This window comes from Cygnus olor, chromosome 1, assembly GCF_009769625.2.
Source record: "Cygnus olor isolate bCygOlo1 chromosome 1, bCygOlo1.pri.v2, whole genome shotgun sequence".
Classification (NCBI taxonomy): Eukaryota; Metazoa; Chordata; class Aves; order Anseriformes; family Anatidae; genus Cygnus; species Cygnus olor.
The window spans coordinates 109,769,035-109,782,283 of NC_049169.1; positions in this window are offsets into that span (position 1 = coordinate 109,769,035).

Genomic DNA, 13,249 nt, shown 5'->3' on the forward strand with positions numbered 1-13,249 from the left:
TTCTATGCTGTTTGCATTAGGGAAACATGACTTATGCCACCGCCACAAAAGGTTTAATTTTATGGAAAAAAAAAAAAAGAAATAAAAAGAAAAAAATACTAAATATATAAACATTAAACAACTCAAATAACTACTGTAGCAAAAACAAACCAAAATGAAGCATATGATTCATAACTCATAAGGCAAGAAGAGACCACTGCAGTGACTTAGATTGGTCTCCTGTATGACACAGCTCAAGGGACATTCCCAAATTAAATCTAGTTGGAATAAGTATAAAAATATTATACTTTAATAGAAAATTCTAGTGATGAAAAATTCACTACAATCCATGTCAGGGTGGTCCAGTGATTAATTGCCTTCACTGTGAAAACCCATGACTCATTTCTGCACCGATTTTATCTATGGTTGACCTCAGCATAAAATGTAAAATAAAAATCTTCAGTCACAGGCATCTAAAAAAAGCAAGAGGTGATTGCTTTTTGTGGAAATAATTGATATACACTGCTTCATCCTGCAGAATCTGATATAATTTTAAAGTATTCTACTAAAATGTGCAAAAAGATGTGAATTTGGAGATTAAGTTTTTTTGTTCTGCTTTGTAAGTGCTCTTTTTGTGGTCAACAGCTTTACCATAGTTATGCTTAACACACTGCATTTGCTGTCTCAAAGCCGCGGATGCAACCTTAGATGTCCCTGTAAGACATACCTGCAGGCGTACACAGTAGCTGCGAGTAACCCTGATATCCCCATTCATATAGTCCTCTTTCCAGCAAGAAGGAACCATGACACCAGAGCCACATCTCCTCTGTAACAGAAGCAAAAAAGCCATGCAGCAATGCATCACCCATAGGTGCTGCCATGCAGCCACCCTGCTTCTGTCCCTGCCTGCTGGGGACAGCATGTGGGGTGACGGAAGGAGGATGTGTGCTTCTAGGGGCAGCCTGTGCTGCTGCCCACCCTATCCCAATTACCAGTGGTAAGTGCAATCAGTCCTTCAGACTGGCTTTCTCATTAGCACCATGTTAAAGCTGAGTGCCGCCACAGGATGAGTTCAAACTACAGAATTAGCCCGTTAGTCCACAGGTTGTCCTATCCTTTGTATTGGTATCTTTTATTGAAAATGAATAAATCATGGCAGACTGGTAAGGGAGTACTGTACCCCTTCAGAGATGAGATACCCACTCAAATTTCACAATTAAAATAACTCTGATACAATTAGACCGTAATTTATATCACTTAGAATTGGAAACTCATCTCTAAAGTCATTATGGAAGTACAGTGTTGAGGTAATGCACAACAATAATACACTGTGACATTGTTATTGAAAACTCATATTTTATATGCATGAAGAAATACCTAATTCAAAATATATGCATTAGTTTTCTAGTCTGCAAATTTAAGATGCATCTTTTTGAAAGTGCTAGTACTCTGACACTATACAAATCTAATTTGTGATGTGATCTGATTGGGTCTCATAAAATCATGTGGGTAAATGCACAGTGGCTCCAGTGTATCTGTAATCCTTAACGTTGAAAGACATTAAATGTATAGACTTTGATCTGAAACATTTGAGAGCTTGTTACACACAGAACATTCTCAATCCTATATCTTAATAAAAAAGTATTTAATGTTCTAACTGCTGTAAATGATAATGGAACGGTAAAGAATCTTTACATTTCACTGTCAAAACAAAATTAGTAGTAGTAATAGTAGTAGCAGCAGTAGTAGTAGTTGTAGTAGGAGTAGTCATAGTAATAGTAATAATAATAATAACATAACAACAACACTATTACTATTATTATTATTAAATGCTAGGACTCTTGTCAGAACAGCCTGACTTTTCAAGCATCACTTTAACTTTTAAATATGACTAATATTCTTATAACAAGCATGTAATTAATTGCTTTCATACACTGGAGCACCTAAAAAAGGTACAGGCTGAACACTTTGGCTTCTAAAGCTTAAGCCTCACTCTAAGTAAAGCAAAAATGCTCTTTTATTATTATTATTATTTCAGTAACACTTCATTATCGTCAATATAAGTAAAATAACATTGTCTTTGGTTGCCTAGAAACCTTCCCTTTGACCTGCAGACCTGATGTTACATCAGTGAAAACGGAAACTTTGCCCCCCGTTTCCGCTAGAGCCACTCGCAGCAGCAGCAGCAGCAGCAGCAGCCGTGAAATGGCTGCGTCGGTTCCTGCGGGCGCAGAAGGGCCTCTAGCGGCCAAGTCCTAACCCCGGGGAGGCGGAGGTGCCACTGTTCGGTGGCGCGGGGAAAAAACGAGAAATTCGGCAGTGCTTGGATATACTTCTCCCTCGTTTAGATGCACAGCTTGTGCATACCTGCAGCGCAGGAAATTGAGCTGTTTTTTACGCTAGATTCGATCTAGATAAATCTTTGCTCCAAGGGCAGCTCTCCCATACTACAATTACATATCAAGTGAGATCTCAAATTCCTGCACCTTTTAATACTCACTGCATAAACAGTAAAAATACCTAGAAGAGCCATTCAGGGAAATTCCATTTCACAGTGTGCAAAAGAAAACTTTTTGTTCAAATCTCGCTGTGTTCTTTTACAGTTATACCCTAAACAGAAGTCCAGTATATTTTTTATCAGTATGGACAAAGAATTTGCTGAAGATTTTTTTTTTTCCCCTAAGGAACAACCGTCACAATGGGTAATTTTAAAATAAACCTTTTTATGCTTTATTTTTTTACAAATTTACCTTAAAAAATGTGAGTGGAGTTTGAGCAAGGACAGTGCTACCCTCCTAAACACACTAGCAGCGTGTAGGAGTAAATCACAGGAATTTGATTATTCAGCTTACTTCAGTGGCTATAGAACTTTGAAGCCTAGAGAGGACAAACCTGACACCAAAAGTCTCAGTTTTTTGACAGCAGATCATTTCAGCAGCAGGATGCAGTGTGCTTATTACATTGCCCTAAATGCTTGTGATACCTGCCCAGCACCAAAAGGCCACTTGTTTTCTGCCAAGTTTCCAAAACCCTTGGGCTTCCTTTCAACAATTTGTACAATGCTGTTACACCACTGAAGTATTTACGGGTGGAATCAATGGCTCAAATGCAGGTGCTGCTACATGGATTCATACCATTGCCATTCCATTCAATTAAGCTATTTTTCTCCATTTAAATAAAGCTGGCATTTTCTTTTCAGCTTGCACCTTATCTTATATTACGCATTGCCTTATTTCTCATCAGTCTGCCAGAGAATTAACACCAGCCTTGGTGAAAGTGGGCAAAGCTTTAAAAATATGTTTGACTCTATGGTGAGGAGCATCCTTAGTTCTCATACATCTACATGAGTATTATCCTACTGATACATTGTTCTTAATGCCAGCACCTGTCAGGACTGAACCTTCTAGTTGTGCTTGGTGCCTAATGCACAAGGAATATGAATATAGTAAAATAAAACAGCCTTCTACCCACTGATTGTAGTATGTTGGGAGTAGTGGTTTTACTTGAAATAGAAAATAAATAAATAAATAAATAAATAAATAAGATTTTATTTTTTTTAACTGCCCATGGTAGTATGATTTATTTTGTATAGATTAATGAAGCAATTCAGGAACAATTTACTGATCTGAGATAGTTTTCCCAATAATCATACACTCCTGGTGTATATGTCAATCAGCTTAAAATTGCCCAGGCCACCTTAAATAAAGAACACGCACAGAACCGGGAGTAACTTATGTACGTTTAAAAATTACAGAAAAAACACTTCACAGTCTTTCACTGACACCCAGTGGTCAAACACAGAGGTTTTTGTGGGAAGCAGAAGAAACGCTGCAGTGAACAATCACAGGCTCAAGACAGCTCAGCAGAGAGCATTTATCTGGCTGTACAAACAGTTGTTTGCTTAACAGGATAAGAGTACATATGAAACTTTAAGTTATGCTTGCAAAATCAGCAGGTCAAGTTCTGTGCTTAGCTCCACTTGCACAATAGCTGGTGGAGTCAGTAGGAATCACACACACAACCAGGGGAAGACTCTAGTCCTAGGAGAGGATGTGGTTTTTCCAGGCTCGCTCCTTTTTTCTTGGCCTGCACCACCAGGAATTAACAACCCTCCACTAAAAAGGATACAGAAAACCCTGAAACAAAAACAGAAAAAAAAAACCAACTTAGAGTGTGATTATTGTTCAAAGTTTCTGACTAGCTTTTGTTTATATACTGCAGAACCACACTTCCATTTAAGAATGCCGTTGCTGGCCTTTTCCTGCATGGTAAAGTACGATAGCGCTGATCAGCTCAGATTCTGTCTTGTGCAAACATGACAGCTGCCTCTGATATTAAACAGAGCTGGACATTAACACACCAACAAATGTGAGTTATTCTGACCCCCCAGCTCATCCCTGAGCTCCTGCTAAACAATCGGCCTCAAACGTCCCTCAGCTGTGGCTTTCCTCAGAGGGCCAGCACTGGGTAGGTTGGTCCATCCCCAGGTGCCATCACGCAGCTGGTGACGGGCAACCAGCTTGATGGGGGAGAAAGGAGAGGGAGCAAGAGCTTCCCTTCCTCCCTGAAATCTCTGCAGGAGGGCTACTACACAAAACAGAGAGCTCCCCCAAGCAAACACAGCCAAGCACAATGTTAACTGTATGTTCTGTGCAGAGATGTAACATCAGCAACATGTCATCTTATCTATTGACAGCTCTGGCCAATAAGCAACAAAAACGTGTGGGGTGTCAGACTCTGATGCCAAAGCCTCTGAAATGCACCTTTGATGAAACTGTCTGGTGAAAAGATAACCAAGATAGTCTCCTGTCTGTACAGAGACCCAATGAATGATGGGTAGACACACAGAATGATATTGAAGAACAGTAGAGCTAAATAAATAAACAAAACAAACAAACAAAAAAGACAACAATAAACTATTATCAGTTCCTGTTGTAAAAACAGAGCTTTGGTCCTCACCACAGTTGAACCCTTATGTTTAACTTCAGCTTGAAATTGCAAAAGCGGTTGCTTAATCACTTAGCACACTTTGCAAGGGGCTATGGCTAGCCCCCCTCTTTTACGTTATTCCTCATGCTTTCAGTTCCATTATTGCCACTGGATGTTACTATCAACAGGACAGGACAGGAAAAGTAGGCAGGTACACGGGGATGAGGTACATCCACAGGACTCTGGGAACAGAGCTGGCTGCTGTCCCTGCCACTAAGGGCAGTTACGTGTGACAAGTTAGTTTAGGAATCAAGGTCAGCTTCATTCAGTAGCAGTGATGGCTGCTCCTAACACTCCTCCAACAGCAACAGGACCTGTGAGCCTGACTTTCCAGGTCTCATTTTCTTCCTGTTTTCCCCTTCCCCACTGCTTCCTATTCCATGAGAAGCACGATTCTGAATTTTTGTCTTTGTATAACAACATTTATTTTCGCCTCTGTTACTGACAAGCCTTGTGCCAGTGTGACAATACCCTGTCACAGTTCCTCAAGACAGCAAGAGCAAGAGGCGTCAGAAAGTAGAGGTGACAACATCTGCAGCAGATGTGAACTTGGCAATCACTCAGTCAAGCTGCCAGCAGGCTGGGAACCAGCACACAGATACAGCAATATGTGAATCAACTGACAAAAGTCAGTTCTCCTATTTTTTTTTTTAATGAAGTGGTAGACCAGCAAAACCACTTTGCACTTGAAGTGTTTTGTCTTCAGACTATCCTTTTAAATGTTAATTTTATGGTGCCTGTTACATGAAGAAACAAGAAGGCAAAGTTATAATGCAAATAGAGCAACCACATTGGTCTGTTACTAACACAGTATGTTATATATATTATCCTTAGTGTATCTTTCCAGAATAAAGACCACATAAGTCAGTTTTGGCTTGAACTCCAAATAGGGAACATTGTGGATTCCAAAAACTTTCTATTGCATCAGAAATGGAAGTGGCACCACTTCTAATGACGTCAAACACAGATTCATATGGCAAATCTCTGCTGAGATTTCTCTTCCTGCTTCTCTAGCCAAACTACAATATACATACATGAAGAAAAGACTAAACAGAGGACTGATAGCATAGCACATAAATTATGAAAGTTTAATGCAACTTGATTTACCACTTATGCTCTTGCTTTAACATTTGATATATTTTAGGACTCAGGACTCCTGTTGTAGTTTTCTATAATGAAGCAACGTATACTAAGGCCTGCTTCCCATTAGTGACTGTTTTACTGAACTAAAAGATCAAAACCAGCATCAGGTTTTGCTTTCAGGCATTTGAGACTGCTATAATTCATCACTTGCCCATCTCCATTTGAAGCAGGCACACATCATCTAAGGACTGGGAACTGTTAGAATAAATTATGTATTCTTCAAAACACATAAGTGAATTTATATTCAGTGTGCAACTGTAGACATAAAGACTTCCTTTAACAGAGCAGGAGATAGTGACCATCATCCTTCTACATCCTTCACTGTGTTATTCTTTTGTGCTTAAAGGATCTACATGCTTTCATCTAACTACAAGTGGTAGACTTTTAGCAGCTTTGTTGAGACTGCGTACAAAACTGAGGTGTAAAGGAGATGCCTTTGCAACAAAATCTCTGCCACAGCTAAAATATTTGAAATCAACCAAAGATGCAGCAGTATAATTTTGCCAAAAAGATTCTAAAAGGAAGGTGGATTTATTATTATTTCAATGAGAAAGATATTGGATGGTGTTTGGGTTATTTATGTGGTATTTCTATATAAGTAAGGAAAGATTGTTGAGAAAAGGTACACAGAAAAAAGTCGTATCAGTTTTGCTAGAGTGTTTTTAACAGGGTTCATAAAAGAAAACTCCTGAAATACCAAGAGTTGGATTTGTATTTAAATGTTGAAAGATGGAGGTAGATTTATATTTAGGTGTTTTGTTTGTATGTTTGTTTGTTTGTTTTTAAATCTCACTGCCTATTTATGTCTTACAGAGCCTAAGGACAAAGAGTCAGATGTTATGGGTTTGGATGTAGGAGTTATAGAGAAAGTTCCTCAGGTTTTCCTTATGGAAGGAGTCAGAGATACTCTTTTCCAGAAAACTGTGCTTCAAATTTATTCATAAGCTTTAAAAATTCCAGCCATTATTTTCTGCTACACTACTAAAATGTCTCTGAAGAGGTAAACCAAACCAGTTTCTTCTCCTGTTCCTGTTCTCATTATGTTCTGAAATATTAAATATTCTATTTTCTTGTGTTGCTTAGATTGACGTAAAGTTCAGTCTTTCCAACTGCATCTCAGAACACAGAGAAAACCTTTTTTTTTTTTTTTTTCCCTGAAATGAAAACCTTCAGCATTGCTCACTTGTTTGTCTTGCCCTTTATAAAAGACTAATGAGATAAGTGAGTGATGTAGTTTGGCTGCTGTTCAGCCAAACTCAGGGACAGAGAGAGAGAGAGAGAGAGAGAGACAGAGTGAGGGAGAGAGAGAGAGGGAGAGAGAGAGGGAGAGAGAGGGAGAGAGAGAGAAAGAGAGAAAGTGTTCCCAAATGAAAGGAGGAGAAAGTGCTCTTACATTGTACAAATAATCATCATTAGTCTTTTTTTTCCAATCAGCAGCTGAATCCAAAAGCTGTTTTATCCAGGAAATCCTGGAATAATGAGCCTCTTTCACACTTTCTTTTGACAAACCAAATTTCATGTAAATAATTATGGTCATCTTCAAGAAAATGAGGCCTGTAAGAGAGGTGTTGCTGTTCTATAGGATAGGTCCCAACATCCCAGCTCTCTCAGTCTGTACTTTCAGGTGAAGTTAGAGAAAAACTTCACCTGCATCCTCAGAAATGTCATTGAGAAGCTGTAACAATCTTTCAGTGAATACTTTTCTTACTTCCTTTGTATCCAGAGTTAGTTAACCATCATGATGGCTCACAAGCATCCCCTGTTATCCACTGTCATGACAACTACCAATTTCAGTGGCACACATTCCATTTTGCTCACATACTTTTGAGGCTGGTATTCTCAAGTATTCTCACTTTAGAATCTACATGGGCAAAATTACTAAGGAAGAAAGACTTCATACAAAACTATTGTGTTATAAGTCTAAAGCACAGACACATTTTGGCAAGCCAAGTGTTCCAGCTTGCTATCTAAGTAGGCCACATTTTAAAAGATTATCTTGAATATTTACAAAGGGCATCTAGATATAAGTGAATAAACTCCAATTTCTGGAAGAAAAAAAAGAAAAAAAAAAAAACACGCAATGCTGACCACATAAATTTGGAATATGGCCAAAGACCTAAATGTCATGTTGCTCTCACTAGTCTGTAACCATCTGACCTTTATGAATGCTGGGACAGCATAACCTTAGCAAGTCAATGGAGCTCTGCCAGTTCCTAACATATCTGGCCCTTAGAATACTTTTATTCTCTCACAACCACTGCAAAATTCAAGAACTTACTCCATGTGATTTGACAAGAGGGAGGAAAAAATAAACATTTAAGTTTTCAGAGCATCAAATCAAAGTACTCTTCAGACTGGAATTCAACACGAGTGTTTGATCTGGACAAATCTAGGCTGTGCATGAGGTCACACTGTAAAGACTTGCAGCACATTTTTGAGCCCAATCATTCTAAAGAAACCTAAATAAGGATAATTCACAGGTTCCTGTGTGGCCCATCTTTTTTCATTGCCAATCAGATGAAGTCTTTAGATCTGGCCATAGGGGACATTAACATCAGGGTGCCAAAGAACATGTTTGAAGGAAACATATCCCTGTGCTGTACAGAACTGCATGCACTCAATGAACTGTTATCCAGTAAACATCTGTTTATCTTTCACCCATCCTTTGTGAGACACTTATTCCTGGTCTCTATGAACTAATCTCTATAATCACATTTCTTTAAATCTCATTCAAAATACTAGAAGTGTTTATATTGCTTATGTGAGCAGTAACAGGACATAATCAAATCTACTAAAGGGTTCATCTGCAGCCTGGTTTGAGCTGGAACAGGAGACCACCAAGAAAAAAGCCAGAATCCTTCAGGAGGCAATGTATATGATTTGATAGCTTAGCTGTGTCTCACTTTTACTCATATCTCTCTCTGGAAGCTTGGCCTAAGAGAACAAGAAGTTAAAATAGTAATATCTATCTTGTGTTACACTGCCTCCTAATGTGGAGTGGTGCGGCTGAAAAGGGAAGCATGAATTTCAGCTCCTTAATAGCAATGTTTGGACTCTGAGCTGTTTCATTACTCTGAGTACATGAGAGCTTCTTGATTTTCTTGCATAGCTGTTAGCCTGTAGCTAATTAGCACTAACACAAGTCAAACTCAATTTTAGTCCTGGTATGTATTGCTCTGCATAGCTGACCTGCAAAATAGGCTTCTAAATCCCAATATATATTTTATAAATCATGACAATTCTGTGGAGTTAATTTTTATTTGCATAGTATTTCAAGCAATATACATAAACATTTGTAAATTATATGGAGGAATGTCATGTTGTACACTCTTTAACTATCCAATAGATGAAATGCCACAGAAAAATTCTGGTCTACATGATGCTAAGGAGAGAAGACTAAAAATATACAATGAGATCAGTAATTGGTTTCTGAAGACTTTCCAGCGAGGATGTTAAGAGAGAGTACTAGAGAAAATAATTTCCATATCTGAACTCTCAGAAAGTTGTGAATTCCTGTCATCATTTTAATTTGGCAACTTAAAATTCCAAAACGCTAATGGAAGAAGCTGGAAAGTGAAACATTCCCTTCCATATTGATCACTTGAGACATTATCCGCCCTGCATTAACCATTTATTACAGAGTATGGGACACTTCTAACTCATACTCTACAGGATACAGAGTCTCAGAGTTTTCTACTAATTAAGAAGAATAACAGAGAAAAAAATCACCCAAATGATAAAAGCCAGGTCACAAGAAATAGATACTGAGGAAGAAACGGGGCAAATGCTGTTCTGAGCAATACCACTATTTGAAGCTTGGAAAATCCACTAGATTTTGTTGGAGGTACACAGATCTCAGCATTTGGGAAAAGTTGGGAGTATTTCTTCATTAAATATCATTGTTATTTATTATTATACATAATCATATTTTGCACGAATCCAGAGTGTAGGATATAAACTGCTTAATGAAAAGTGGGAAATTAGTCATATGAAGTTCTTCTACTGGACCTCCAAACAGCAGTTGATTTCTAGTTCCAGTCAGAAGTTTTGTGAGGGAATAAAACAAAACAAAACAAAACACTATACAGTATACTGAACTGTAATTAAGTTTTCAGAATGCCCTGAGAAATTCAGTCTACAGCTGTTTTTAATTTAACATAATCTTAATCAGGTTGTCAGTCCATCTTCATATGATGCCAGTAGTGAATTTGGGTTCAACTGCTCTACTGTATTTGAAATGGTTTCTAATGGCACTCATGTATCCAAGATGGGATGATGCAGACTGAATGGGTGACTTTTACATAGGTGATAACCTGGCTGACTTTTCAATCTCAAAGGATGACAGCTGGAGGCCAGTGAACTCTGATTGGAGGCCAGTTATCAGTGGAGTTCCTCCAGGACTTTTTCTTGGGATCCACCTTATTTAATATATCTGTCAGTGACCTGAAGGAGAAGATGGAGCGCACACACCAAGTCTAGGACAACACCAAACCAGAAAATGCAACTGATAGGCCTAATGAAAGGGATGCTACTTAGAAGCACTACAGGAACGGGCCAAGAGGAACATCATGAAATTCAACAACAGGAAGTGTGAATTCCTGCACCTGGGATGGATTGACAGTGCAGCCAGTGCAGCCAGGTAAAGTCTGCAGATAGAATGGCTGAATAGCTTAGCTCTGCTGAGAAGAACCTGAGGGTCCTGCACACACTCTGTGTCCTGGATGTGTTGAAGACTAGCAGCTGGGCTGTTTCAACAAGACCACAGCTAGGAGATTGAGGGAATAATTATTGGATTCACCAGGATTCAAAAAAGAAAAAGAAAAAAAAAAGAGCAAGGTCAGGGAGGACCACCAAGATAGTCAAAGACTGAAGCTCTTTCCCTGTGAAGGGAAGCTGGGGGGGTTGTCCTGGAGAAGAGATGGATTTGTATCTACAGGATAAAACCAGGCTTATTACTTATTACCAGACTTATTACCTTGGCTTCTGTACCCTCACTATCATAATCACTATGTTATTGAATTCATATGATTGATGATTCAAATTTTAAACAATAATTTACTCTGTTTACTCAAAATAATATATGTATTTAATATATACATATATTACTTTTTATATATGATATATAGAACTCCTCCATACTAATGACTGAAATATCTCCAAAATCACAAAGTCACTTCAGCCTCCAAGTATTTGGGTACTTTAGCGTGATATACAGACAAATCCCACTAAAACCAAAGGAATTATTTGTATGTCATTGCTGTCACATACACAGCATTTCAAGAACTAGTACTTAATCAGTTATCAATACTTTCCTTCTAGCTGTAAAAACATATGCACTTCAAATGGAGTGATTAATCACTGCTGTGGGAGGAAAGTTTAGGAGGTATGATCAAACATTTCCTGAATTTGACTGAACAACAACAACAACAGAAGTGTGATTCTCTTCATATGAAACAAACATGGCAGCCCTCCACAGAAAACACATCTTATGCGAAAGGGATAGTTTAACGTGCTTGCCAGTAGGTCTCTTTCTTTAAAGAAAGAAAAAAATCTGCTTTTTTCCACATATTTTCTCTTCAAAATTCCATATTTCATATGGTCTAGACAGACAAAATAAATATATAAAAAGACTCACAAAAGAGAAGCCAGAACTTAGAAGATACCCCTTTATCTGGTGAGAGATCAGTGGCAACGGTTTCAGGCTTGGTGGTACTCTTGGTTTTTAATAGCATGACTCCAATAAATATTTTGCAACAACAGGATCATCATAGATGACCTGCAACTGAACACATATTTCCATAAGATTTGGAAACAATCTGGTAAAAACCCGTATTACGCTTCCTTTATCACTTGACTCAGATGAAGAAATGGCATAAGCATGTCTATTTTTATAACCTCCCTGTGCAAGAGGTACGGCTTAAACTAGGTGAAAGCAAGCATGAGCTTTCATGAGGATTCAGAGAGGTAGGCTTGTGCTCTTGCTGAAGACATTTTAGCTGAGATATGTTTATTGTTGTCAAGGTAGGTATATGAAATTTAATTTTGAAAAGTAATTCTTGCATTGTTTAAACTGAACTATCAGTTAAACAAAAAGTCTTTAAAAATCTTAAAGTCACTGCAAAAAGGGCTCATCAAAGAAAATGTAGCAACTGTCAGAAAACTTCAGATAATTTTTATTTTTATTAGACAAAATGTGGTAGGAAACCCTATGTGAGAGCAGTACTTTCTACTGCTCACTATGCTTTTTTGTTCAAAAATGTAACGAATGCTATAGACCTTAACCGCAGTAATGTTTGCCTTCCATATTTACTTTTAAGCTACACACAAATAAACTACTAAATAAATATCCTAAAAGCATTACTTTACTCCTTACTAGCTACTTAACTTTTATCTTTAACCTATCTGCAAAGTTATAGTCACTTGTTTTCATAATACAATATAAAGCAGAGCATAAAGTACCATGCTTAAATTTTCAGCATTTAATAGTTATGACATATTTTTCAGTACACTCTGAAAATACAGAACACAAAAAGTTCAAGTGACAATATATATATTGTTAAGTAAACAACAAAGTAAGCTTTTATTCAGTTTTATATTATTTTAATATAAGACTATGCTTATTTAGAAACTAAGAAATGTCTCAGGTGGTTGCATAAATTTGAAGTGAGAATCAATAAAACAAAAGATTTAATGCAAGGTTACAGTTAATTTAAGATTGATTTTTTGTTGCCAGTTTTCTTCAGTTATTGTACTTTCTCTTCCAAATGTTCCCTCTTTTTTTTTTTTTTCCCCAGTAGAAACATTTTTGTATTTGTCTCTGCCAGAACACTTGCAGTTCTTCCTACAAGCCAATATATTTTGTTCTTCTGAGTTTCTTCTTCTTTGCTTTGAGGCTTCTCTCATTGTCTTTGTCTATATTAGCTGTAATTTCAGATCTGCTGTGCAATTCTGTAAGAAACCCCCTGATTGCCTCCTTTTACCACATGCTGATTTGGCTTACAGTGCAGTTTTGTTGTGCGTCATTACTTCCAGAGTAAAAATAAGGGGGTAATGCTCTGTGCTGACATTGTAGCTGGACATGAAGTGCTGTTTTGAAGCCAGTCTCCTAAATACTACCTGTTACCATCCTTTGGTTCCA